Source organism: Lissotriton helveticus, chromosome 2_1, assembly GCF_964261635.1.
Source record: "Lissotriton helveticus chromosome 2_1, aLisHel1.1, whole genome shotgun sequence".
NCBI classification, from domain to species: domain Eukaryota; kingdom Metazoa; phylum Chordata; class Amphibia; order Caudata; family Salamandridae; genus Lissotriton; species Lissotriton helveticus.
The window spans coordinates 1,545,361,760-1,545,374,612 of NC_136059.1; positions in this window are offsets into that span (position 1 = coordinate 1,545,361,760).

Below are 12,853 nucleotides of genomic sequence, written 5' to 3' on the forward strand. Positions count from 1 at the left end.
CCTCTACAAAATCCGTACTGAGCAATGGACATAATGTTTTTTTCCTCTGCCCATTCAGATAGTCTCTGCAGTACCATTCTCCCCACAATTTTAACCATGGAGTCTATTAGTGAGATGGGTCTGTAACAATGTGGGCTACCCTTGTCCCCCTTCTTGAAGACCGGGACGATTGTAGAAACACCCCATGATTGCGGACAACCATCTTTCACAGCAGCATTTAAGACAGACTCTAATATAGGTGCCCAGGAGTTGGGCTCGGACTTGAATAAGTCCGGTGGGATCCCATCAGGCCCTGGGGCTTTCCCGGCTGTTAGTCCAACAATACCCTTAATAACCTCACCTCTATTAAAACTAGTCATTTCACCACCACTGACTAGAGGGGCAGTATTATGAGACACATCCAATGAGCAACAATACAATTTCTTAAAATGTTCTTCCCAGTCATCTGTAGATATGTGACATTCTAGACCATCACCCTGCACCTGGGACAAGAAAGGTTTCCTCATCATTGCCCAGAATTTGGTACTACACTGCAGTGGGATCAAGAATCTCGCTCCAGGCCTCTTTCCTAAGCGAGTCCTTATGTCTGGCGATAATAGTTTTATAGTTCTTCCGGCATAGCTGTACATTTGCCTTTATTCTTGGTTTAGTAGCCAGTACTAATCTTAAATTTCTGGCTGCTTTTGAACATTCATGATTAAACCATTTAGGTCCCTCTGTCACCATCTTCTTAGCAGGAGCTGACAACAGCTTTGAGACCTTGACCGTTAGATTTTGGAAAGCGCTAAGGATATTATTTGGCTGTGCGCCTTCTTGCATACAGACCATGATCTCATCTGCACAGTCAACTTTAATCTCTTTGTACAGCAGGTCTGTGGTGATCTTGGATCATCTTAATCGCCATCTCCCATCTGTCGTGGTCACCCTACCTGAAGTGTGATTCTGCCCTTCTTTAGCTATCCATGGGCCCCTCATATGTACAGTGAGTGGGTTGTGGTCACTAAATTCACTGTCATCAATAATGAAGGAGCTCACAAAGGACTGCATTGATGATGTTAAAAATACATAATCAATGAAGGTTCCCCTCCCATGACCCTTAAAGGTCGGTATCTCAAATAACATAGTAGGGTCCATCAGAGCCATTGTCGCCGTTAAGTCCAGATCGTTAAGCATATCATTTAGGTGTTCCCCTCGGTAGTGTGTTCAAGGTGAAAACACTCAAACTGTGCACAGTGAAGGTCCCTAATACATTTGAGGAGGGGGGTCCACACAAGGGTGAACATTAACCGCATGTGTGCTGCGGTGATTTTTGCGCTGTGCGGCTTTTTTAGATTTACCGCATTACATGACGAACTGAGCTCGTCATGAGCATGCGAGCGGTGCAACTCATGACGAGCTCAGCTCGTCATGAGCATGGAAGGGGTTAAAATCCCCCATAATTAAAAGATTATGCAGACAGTCCTTCATTGAGCTGCTGATAAAAACATTCAATTCTACTATCTGACTAGGAGCGGAACAAGAATTATTAGCATTGTAAAAATTTACCACACCGGCCGTACAGTTATCCCCCAATAAGACTAGACCGATAATACCAGTATTACAAGTTGGAACTCTAAGAACTTTGCTAGATAATGCAACAGAGATAAACGTGACCATTCCCCCCTTGGGTCTGCCCCTAATGGTTGCCGTTGCAGGGATATAAAAAGCTTTGTACCGTTCAAGAAAGTGATTGCATTCAATAGACCAGGTCTCCTGCAGGCATATAATTTGATACTGCTTAATGTACTCTATCCAATTACAATCCTCCATCTTGGTACCTAGGCCCGCAATGTTCCATGAAATTACATTATTCTCCCTCATTTTTGCACGGGTTATCTCTGTACATCCCACTTCCTCCAAACTATCAATTCCCTGACCCACAGATTCCTCAAGTCAATCACAGGACTCTAAACCTGAAAGTGTGTCATATCTATTCAGTGTTACAATGTTGAACCCATTTCCACACTGATTACCAACATTGTACTGATATGCTCCATTCGGGGTCAGCGGCTGATTAGGAGTAAATGGTCTGAATGACCCAGGATTCAGTGGGGCTTTAATCAAGTGAGTGTAAAAATAACCAAGAGGGCGTACACATATACTGTTCGCAGTGTAAACTAGAGAAGCCGCTCTTAGTAAGACTGTGGCCACATGTTGTGGATGTTTAAAGTTAACAATAATACAATCTCCATTTATTGTCTTTTTGGAAGTTCCAACCCAGTTGACCCTCCTTGTTGACAAAACTTGATCAGCAAATGTAACTGGGAACCCACAGTTTTTGTTCAGCCATGAAACTGTTCTATTTTTTAATGAATCATGAGATTCTTCCTGAGACTGAAGAAAGTGACACTCAGTGGGGGGGGACATTTGTAAGAACAACCACATATGGTGCGCAATCCGGAGGAAGATTAACATGGCGACTTTTCTTTGCATACATAGGAGCTGACGTTCCCACCCGGTCTGCAGTAGCCTTTATGTTCGGGGTTATTGGAGGGACAGGCAAAGGTGGGGATGGCTCAATTACAGATGATAACTGGCTAGTTTGCTGTAGAGTCACTCTGCCAGCTCCTTGTCCCTCAACAACTGGTCTCTTATCCACCGCTATTGATCTTCCAGCAGCGGCAGAGGCCAAGTGTGTTGCCAACATGCCACCCAGTCTCACCACTTCTGAGGCCACGATATCTAATTTGGAGATCAGGGGTTTCATCAGCTCTGCAATTGTTTCCTCTATCTTAGCTTCCATCGTGTGGATTAGGAGGGCAAATTGCTCCGAAATTATATTTATACCATCCGCAGTTTTTCCTTCCTGCGGGTCAGTTATATCTGCGGCAGTATTTGAGACTGTGTGACCTTTTTCGACTCTTCTTTTACTGTTCTTACCCCCCCACCCCCCGTTTGGTTTGGGGCTTTCTGCATGATCTGACTGGCCTAGGGGAAGGTAGTAACTCTACTACTGTATCGTTAGTTAAATCAGGTCGATCATCATTAGGTTCAACATGGACCTGTGCATCGACCATTATAATAGTAGTACCCCCATTGCCTTGATTCAGATTCTCAGTTACGACCAGATCAGCTATTGGGTAGACGACTCTTCATGTACATCACAGTGATTCCCTCGACCCAATGAAGCCCTTCGCTCGGTATTAATTTGGGTCACTTTTTTCACCAGATAATTATCCATGGTTCCGAGGGCAGGTGCAGGTTTGTTTGTCTTCACCATAGACATGGTTTCCACAAGGCTAATCAGGATACAAGTACAAATAATCACAGGCACTTTACTCAAGTAACATTAAAATGGGACTCACTTAAGTCATAAATCCTTGAGGTGAGTGCCAAGGTCCGTGGCCCAGCCCAGCCTCCTCTAGCCTCTGAGGGCCTAAGGGGGCCCGCCTTTTGCCCGGGCTTAGCCCGGCGCCGCCCCGCGCGTCCCGCGGGACGGGAGGCGCACCCTTCTCTTAATGCGCCGCCGGGCGCGTTGGTGATGTTCCTCCCGCTGCGCCAGACCCGGGGCTGCTGGGAGTTGTGGTTTGGCCCATTGTTCGTGCTTGCCTTGAGGCCGTTTCTCTCACGGCACAATGCGGGGAGAAGGAGGATACGCCGTTGCCCTCACGGCAGAAAAAGGAGAGCAGGTATGTCAGCCATTCCCCTCACGGCGCAAAAGCAATGTCCTGCTGCGAGCCCCCCTTGTCAGACCCTTGGTCAGTGCATCATGTGTGCCCAGGGCCTGTAGATCAAATGCTGCTAGTGGGCTTGCAGCACTGATTGTGCCACCCACAGAAGCAGCTTGTAAAGTGTGTCTCAGGCCTGCCATTGGAGAGCCTGTGTGAAGTCTAGTACTGCCATGTCGACTTGGTAAGTGCACCCACTTACCAGTCTCTAAACCTTCCCTTTTCTACATGTTAACCACCCCTAAGGTAGGCTCTATGGCAGGGTGCATTCTGTGTGAAAGGTAGGACATGCCCTGATGTGTGTGGCATGTCCTGATAGTGAATTACAGCCAATTCCGTTTTTCACTATTGCAAGGCTACCTGTCCTCATAGACCAGAATGGGAAGTTTGATTATAACATCTTATAATCCTAACTGGCCCAAGGAACATGGTAGAAAAATGAATTTAGTATGCCTGAACTCAGAATGACAAAATACATCTTTTAGTGAAGTTGGTTTTAACATTCTGTGTTTGAAAATACCACTTTTAGAAAGTGGGTATTTTCTTGCCTAACCATCCAGCCTGCCTCTGCTAGGCTGTGTATTACATGTCTGGTTTGTGAGTGACAGGGGCTGGGTGGCTCCAGGAGGCAGGGTGAGTCAGCACTAGGCTGAATAGACTTATCTGCATTGGGAGTGGTGGGAGGAGTAGCACCTGGGCCTGAGTAGGGCTGTGCCTGCCTTCCACAATGCTGGCTCCACCACCTCTGGTGCGTCTGATGACCCTGGCCCTCACTGACAAAGGAAGACGTTGTGCACTGGCAGAATGCACCCATATCTGGTTTGTAGTAGGTCTACAGAGACAACAAATTTGTGAGTATAAAAAGAGGAACCAGACCCCAGAACTTTGGATCACTTCTGGACATCAAGACATCAAGACGGACCTTTTGCCAAGGAGAAGAACCAGAGAATCTGCAGAAGTTTTTGACTACCCATGTGCCAGTGTGTAATTGCTGGGGTTGGCCTGCAGTGGTTTCTTTATTGCCAAAGAAAGGAGAAAGACTTTTTATTTGCAACTTTCATCATCTTGAAGAAGAATCTCCAAGGGTTTGAACTAAGCTTGCCTCCTGCTGAAGTCTCAGGGATACAAGACTTCCACACAAGCTCCCCCCTGAAATTCCTAGCTGGGAATTCTGTCTGCAAAAGCCTGCAAGTTGTTGGGAGCTGGAAGCGCGACTCATCCGCAGCTGTTGCTGTTGCATCATCGGAGAAGCGTTTTGCCACCGCAAGGGCACCGTCGCATCACTGGAGAAGCGTGTCTCTGTCGCAGCTGTTGGTTATTTAGTTTGAAACGGTCTATAACTAGTGAATAAACCTAAATAGATAGATACATATATTTCTTCAAACCCACTATATACATACTTGTCACCAACTACATAAGTGTGTTTTTTCAATTTTATTATTCAAATATATATATTTTTTGTTGCTATTTTTTGTGGAGAAATAAATATACATTTTATGGATACATTCTAATATATTTCATAGTGAACTGATATTTCTATGGATTTTCTCATACAAATCTTAAAAATTACATAACACACACATAGATGAGCATAAGACAAAAAGTGATGAGGCAAGGCGGTAGGTAACACACAGGCAAAGCGGTGGATAACACACTACGCGCGTTTCGGCTTGGAAGCCTTCATCAGGTGACCAGTCTTTGGCACTACAATTTAAAAAACATGGTGACAGTCAAACATACAGACATGGGAATATTACTGTAGTGGGCATATACATTTCTTAAATCCATTTCTAGGTATTGAGTCCAGACAATTATTATTTGCTTATATACAAGTTAAAAACATAATAGTATATCATGTACATGTCCAAGGTCTGGTATTTCTAAAGCCACATCTGATAAACATATATTGCATATTCATTGCAACACCATCAAGAAATGAGATATATATTGGTTCAAGGGTTTTGGACTCTACTAGAACAACTTTGTATTAATATGTCCTATCCACAAGTATGCTACACAGAAGAGAAATGGAAACTTTCATTTATAAATCTTGAACCAAAACTATTTTGCATGTATTCCGTTCGGTATATGTAACATCCAAGTTAATCATGTTCAGATGTTGTCAAATTAGTATCATTATAGTACTTAATGAACAGTATAGACAAATAATACATGCAAATCACAGTAACCTGAATAGTAAAGCTCTACTTGGATGAAAGCACATAGCCACCACCTAGTTTCCTGTTTCATAAATATGGTCTTAAAGGGCCGTGAGTATATAAGGACCCTATAGTACTTACATAGGTAGATAGCTCAAGAAGCCCATATCAAAATACCTCGATGACATCTTACGCCCCTACATTCATAATATACTTGGGTATATAAAAGACACATGCCAGGTAATCAACTCATTAGAAGGAATGCCATATAACCATAATCGACAATGGTTGGTTACCCTCGATGTGGAAAGTCTGTATTCTAATATCCCATGCGAAGCAGCTCTTGGAGCAGTAAAATGGTTAATAGAGACATACCAAGTTGACTGTAATTCCAAATTCATCTTGGATTGTCTCAATATCATCCTCAGGGAAAACATCTTTGAATTTCATGGAACCTTATACAAACAATCAAAAGGTGTCAGCATGGGGGCTTCCTGTGCGCCTACCATAGCAAATATCTATGTTGCCCATTTTGAACACCAATTTGTATTTAAGGAAGAAGCCCCCTTTTTTTAGACCACCTTAAATTGGTCTAGATATATTGACGACATTATCTTCATATGGGATGATAATGAAGATACTTTGTCCGAATATATCGAGTGGTTGAACCTATGTGACAACAACCTCCGATTTACGTCACATTGCAGTACCCAAGAAATAGAATTCCTGGACATTATGATAAAGCATGAAAATGGGTTATTATATGTGGATTTGTATACAAAACCAACAGCCCGTAATACCATTTTACATCACTCTAGTTTTCACCCCCTCAAACAAAAAAATGGAATCCCTTTTGGTCAATTTTTGCGACTACGTCGCAACTGTACTAAATTAGCTGATTATGACCAAAGAGCTTGCGAAATGAAAAGGACATTTCTGAACCGAGGGTATCCGCATCGGGTGGTACGCGATGCATATAAACGTGCCCGTTTCTATGATCGCCAACACCTACTAGAGGGTAATTCAAATAAGAGAAATGCCAATCTGGTTTTTGTCACTAGACATTCAATTCTCAACGAACGAATTCGCCAAATAATATGCTCAAACTGGCACTTACTTAATACTAACAGATTGCAAAATGAAACTTTGGAAAAACCTATGTTTGCATATCGCAAGAACAAGAATATCAAAGACCTGATAGTGAGATCACGTATGCCTCCACCAAAACAACTGTCACAGCGAAGCATTATGGACTTGTCACCAGTCCAAGGCAACTTCAAATGTGGCACATTTATATCATGCTCTTTAGCCATAGAAAGTACATCAATAAGTCACAATAAAGTAACTGTGAAAAGTAAGAGAATTACTAACTGTAAATCTAAAAATATTGTGTACTTAATACTATGCCCGTGCCAGAAAGCCTATGTTGGCGAAACTGCCCGATCTATGAATGTTCGACTTACCGAACATAGATCGGCCATTCGTACCCAAAAGCTAGCAGCTCCTATGGTATGCCATTTTCTCGAAAACAACCACAGACCTGATGATATACGGTGGTTTATTCTTCAAAAAAATAGACCTACAGCAGGGATCTGCTGTGATGCAATAAGAAAAAAGCGCAAAGTATATTATATTTTTATGCTAGACACTGTGAAAAAAGGATTAAATTCAGTCATTCCCTGGGATCAGGCAATTATCTGAAATTTAAATCAGAGAAAGTACTGGTCTATAGGATATACCACTACAAGAAAGAATATGAAGGAAATCTATGTGAATAAACTGTTGTATACCTATTACATGTATAGTTATATATGGTTAGGGTGTACCTTCCTAAATATACCAAGATATAAATTGAAAGAAATCTATATGAATAAATGTTGTATACTTATTGAATGAACAGATATATAAGGTTAGAGTTTACCCTTTCAGAGACACCGAATAATGAGTATCTGTGATACATTGTTATATATACATCAGGATGGGGGCACATAAGCACCGCTTTTCTCTGTCATTAGCGCTATCATTGGGCTATAAGTGAGGGTATTGGGTCACTATATGTCTCCTAGTCTAGCTGTTGAGCAAGCAATAGGTCACGACTCTAGTAATGTGGACCAGTAATTGCTCCCCCGTTTCATCTTCAGCCTGTGTTATATAAGAGCAGAATCTTTCTTCGGCGGCCATTTTACACTTCTGCCACTCATAGAATATGTTATTAGACATCGATATATTAGTCTTAGTGGATTGTTACACACTTCAAACACTTCGATGAGATTCTCCTTATACTCACTGTTAGTTAATTTATCTGAAACAAATGATTTTTGCTGCTTTTTAATATTTAATCTACTACTCACGATGCATATATGGATAACGGGTACTTTATACCCCTATCAGTGTGTTTTTGCATACATGCTATAAAAAGTCAGTTTTCCATTCCTACGGTCTAAATGGATGCCCGTTTATTATTTCATTATATCTTTACCACTACAGGTCCGCCATCTATGATCATGAGAAGATCAATCCTTCCCCAGTCCGCTTTCTATTTTAGTAGTTATACCACGGTGTGGTGGCCGCTTTTATCTTAGTCCGTTCTCTACAATGGTGACTAAACCATTCAGAACGCCCTCTCATTTAGGACGCCCCTTTAAAAAGGGTGCCAGCACTCACTTTCCTGTTTACCTCAACCGACACGCAATGCCAGTTTTTGCAGAGCACCAGACATGGTGAGGGCCATACCCCGTCTTACACCTTACAACACCAGGTAAATCGGGCTATTTAGTTAGCGGTATCCTTAGTTAAACAGGGACTGCATTTTTGTACTTCGCAATAGGGCGAAATACGCATAAGATATAGATGGCGAAGTCATATCTATCTTCATCCCGTATCCCAAGTATATGCACAATTGAAGTATATGCTATATTATCTGCATCTATATATGTATTTAGATACCCTTATATACAGAGTGTTTTTTCGAATCTGCTATAGTCAGATATTGGAGCGAGATTTATATAGGGGCCACTCTTTCACTCATATATATGTTTTGATCTTATCTTATATATACAATATCTGAATGTCTTTTCGCTAGCATTGGCACATATAGGATACTTACAGTAGCTTTGCTATGTTATTAGATTATGCAAACAGCGGACAGGAGTCGGCATTTCATTTAAATGGGATGACTGAGGATGTGAATTGTCACATTTTAAATCACAGCCTTGCTGAATAAATGGTCCCAGCCATTCCACGTGCGGTACCTTTTTCATTCCGCTTTTTATTCGACTGCCTAATCACATGGTAGTGTGATGTATTCCTATAGGTTCTGAATCGATCCCCCTATTCCTGACCCTATTCTGGTTAACAAACCAACAAGTTAACTAGCAGTCAGCCCATGAGGCAGCAAACCCCCATGATGCAGATACCGTTATCTGACGAAGCCACACTACGGCACAGGAACGTGTTATCTGATTAGGTCATAACGCTTGCGATCTAATTAGACAAGCGATTCTCCAGCCCCTGATAAGGCATACGGAGTTCTCAAAACAAATCAAACCTATGTCAACCTGGGAAAAACCCTGCGGCCATTGTTTTGATTTCTTCGAGAACTTCAGCAAAAGAATGTGCTAACGACCAAGTCGTATGACATCCTTATTGACGTATCTATGTCCATCCTTACGTCAATCTCGGCACCTTAAAGGTATAAATATTACCGATATTGCCCTATGCAAACACACGCGGTGGTGACGAGACGGAGCAGCCATACTTGCCGAAGCCCAGAGCAGAGCAGACCCCGCTGGCGCAGCCCCGCCTTCCTGACGCGCTGAAAACGAGACGCGCTGTTTTCTCCTGCCGAGAGATCCAGCACCGGCGCTTCCGGGTAGCCCTCGCAGGCAGCCTGGAATATCGAGACCAGAGAGAGAGATACCATCCCTCATTCATCCTAACTTCCAGGTACAGAACTGAATACCCCCTCACAGAGAATTCTTTAGTCAGTCACTTGGCAAAAACAAACTTAACTTAAACTGTAACTTTCTATTCCCGCCCACGTATTAGGCTTAGGTCAGGTACACGGGGTAGGCGTATTTAGAAACACCAGTTGAGTACGTTTAGTCAAATGTATATGTGTATGTAATATATTTTATCCATTTTAAACCTTCATATGGCTTAGAAACCATATCAATGTTTTTACAGTATTATTTTATACTTCTGCTTCTAATGTATGCACTTTACTTAACTATAAGTATTGCAATAATATCGATCCATTTCTCTTGTATGAGAAAAGAGACTGATCAATAAATAACATCTTTTATTGAACACGCCCGTCTCTTCCTTTTCTCTACAATCTGATGAGACTAAGAATGCACGTACTGACTGAGTAAAATAAATTGCCTTTTGTTCACACGACTCTCGAGATACACTCTTGATTAGGGGAGAGCAAAGTTGTCATGTTCTATGGTTGTCAGAAACTAAATCCCTTCTTGTCTATCCAGGGAGGTTCAACTCCTCCTTGCCTATTCGAGAAAGTTTCTAGTGAACTCTGAGCTAAGCTGGCAAACCCAAAACTTTAAGTCTAATATCGACAGTAGTAGACCTAGTTAATGTCTGGTCTAGGCCTATACTATTGAAGGTATTATTCCAATGCGCAGAGCCTATTGGGATAATAGGAACTACACTACATGGCGCCCAACGCGTTTGGAAAGGGCGATAAAACTAACGTAAGACATTTAGAGTAACTCAGTCGTGCTTTCTCACTCAGACCCCTTTTTTCCCATTATACTCCAAAGACGTCTGGAGTGGGTGAAAGGTTATATCCGCCAGACCTCGCAGGAGGGAACTCCTATGTATGGTTCTTGGTTTAGTCAACGTTGAAGGATACACTGTTCCAAAATATTGTGCATCTAATCTTTGTTTCCATAAGAAACCTGATCTGCAAACAAACAGAATAACCTTCCTGTCGGAAAAATGGTAGACAGTGATGAAGAAAGAGAGGCAGTTAGATTAGCAACTGAAATCGCAGAAGCTGATGCTACTATGCAGGAAGCAGACCAGGATATAATACTCATCCCGGTCATCAAAAGGAAATCTATAACCATAAGACTTATAGAAAATGGACTGACACCTAGAGGTGGCACAGTCATATTCGTAATTGAGGCACACGAATATCGGCAGACAGAGGTATACTATTCATGGATACATTTTCCAGCAGCAAATCCTATAACAAAGTACTTCCACTATTACAAAATAGAGGAACCTCCTGAAATGTACACTCCTTTCGAGGAGGTGGAAGTACCACTCAAATTTCAAGAGCATCTGCTCTTATTTGATGGCGCCCTAAAACATAATAATCACATCACCAGCCTCGGTCCTTTAGGTAGACCAGGAGCAACGTGGCCGGTCATAGCCGGATACACACCACATCCAGACATCGAAAGAATGCCTGCACCAGAGCTTTTAACACAGCTAAAACAACTAATAAAAATACATAGACAATTAGTCGATTATGTGATGCGGACTTCAACAATTCAACCAGCAATTAAGATTCCACAGCTGACCCCCCACCAGGGGAACACAAATAAAATTACACCTCAGAATATACAATCCTGCCTAGGTAAAGTACCGGCTAAACGGGAACAAATACCATTCTGGTTGGCACAGAAAATCACCCAAATAGAGGCGGTGTTTCCAGACACCACCCCGTTAGAAAAACACAGGATTCTGACTATCTGTCTTCCAATGGGAATCGCACCACACATTGAGGACTGTGACACTTGGGGTACAGTCTTTGCTTCCATCTACACAAAAACGCACGGTGTTCCATCCATTTCGGTAATACCAGATGTGCTAAAACAAATTCAAGATGAATACGGTCCAGAACCCGCTTTAACTCTTGGTATGAAATTACTAAAAGACTTCAAGCAGGTCTCGGCTATATTATTAGCCAGCATAAAGGGAGAAGCAGCGAACGTGGCGATCCGCCAGAGGTTAAAAGAGACAGATATAGCAGACCAACCAGCTGAAATTGCCAGAATCATAGAAAAATCCTATGAGGAACTAGGTAGGGATAGTTTAGGTGGAATACCAGTAAAACCACAACTGATTGAAAGTCCTGAAAAAATATTTTTTAATAATAATTCAACATCACAGAAAAAGAGCTGGGATGGAAACAAACAATCCAATCCTAAAGAAAAGAAATTCCAGTCCAGAGGAAGGTCTCCTAGGCGAAGAGAAAAATCTCCGAACCAAAGACACAGGTCACCCCAGAGTGACCCCTCTGGGAAAAGATATAACCTTAGAAATAGGGATAATATAAAGAAGCCTGATAGATATCAAGACATTGATACACGTCCCTCTCAATCTTTTCAGACTTCCTCGCAGAAATCGGAAAGAAAAGGACGATCAGAACAAAGAGAAGAGCACGCCAAGTCCAAAGACAAGGAACCTGCTCATCTAAAAAAGAAACTACAATTTCCAAAAAAGAAGGTAGCCAGTATCAAGGTAGTTAACAATGCCGAGAATACTGAGGACACAACTGAAAAACGGAGAATGGGCTCAGACAATGCTAGACAGCGCAGCAGAAGTGAGCATAGCTCGCAAAGTCCTTATGAATCATCTGGAGACAGTGGACACGAATGAATATCTTCAAGTGGAAACTGCAGACACCAGAGTTAGCAAACCTCACAAAATATATGAAATAACATTACGTATAGAGGGGGATAAGACTAGAAAAATAAGGGGACTATTTTGGGATAATCTCTCCAAGGGCTATGACATCCTTCTAGCTGAAAAAGACTGGCCACCAGAGTTTGTCAGGGAGTGCCCTCATGGCGAAGAAATAATTATGCCTGCCTTCTCAAATCACATCCCAATTCATAAAAAATACACACTTGCTAGAAAGTGGGCAGTAGCTCAAGCTCCTGCTTTATATAAAAATCACGTAGGATGGGATGAGGACTCTCCTCCTCACAAAATCAAGTTAAAATCACAACCTACTGC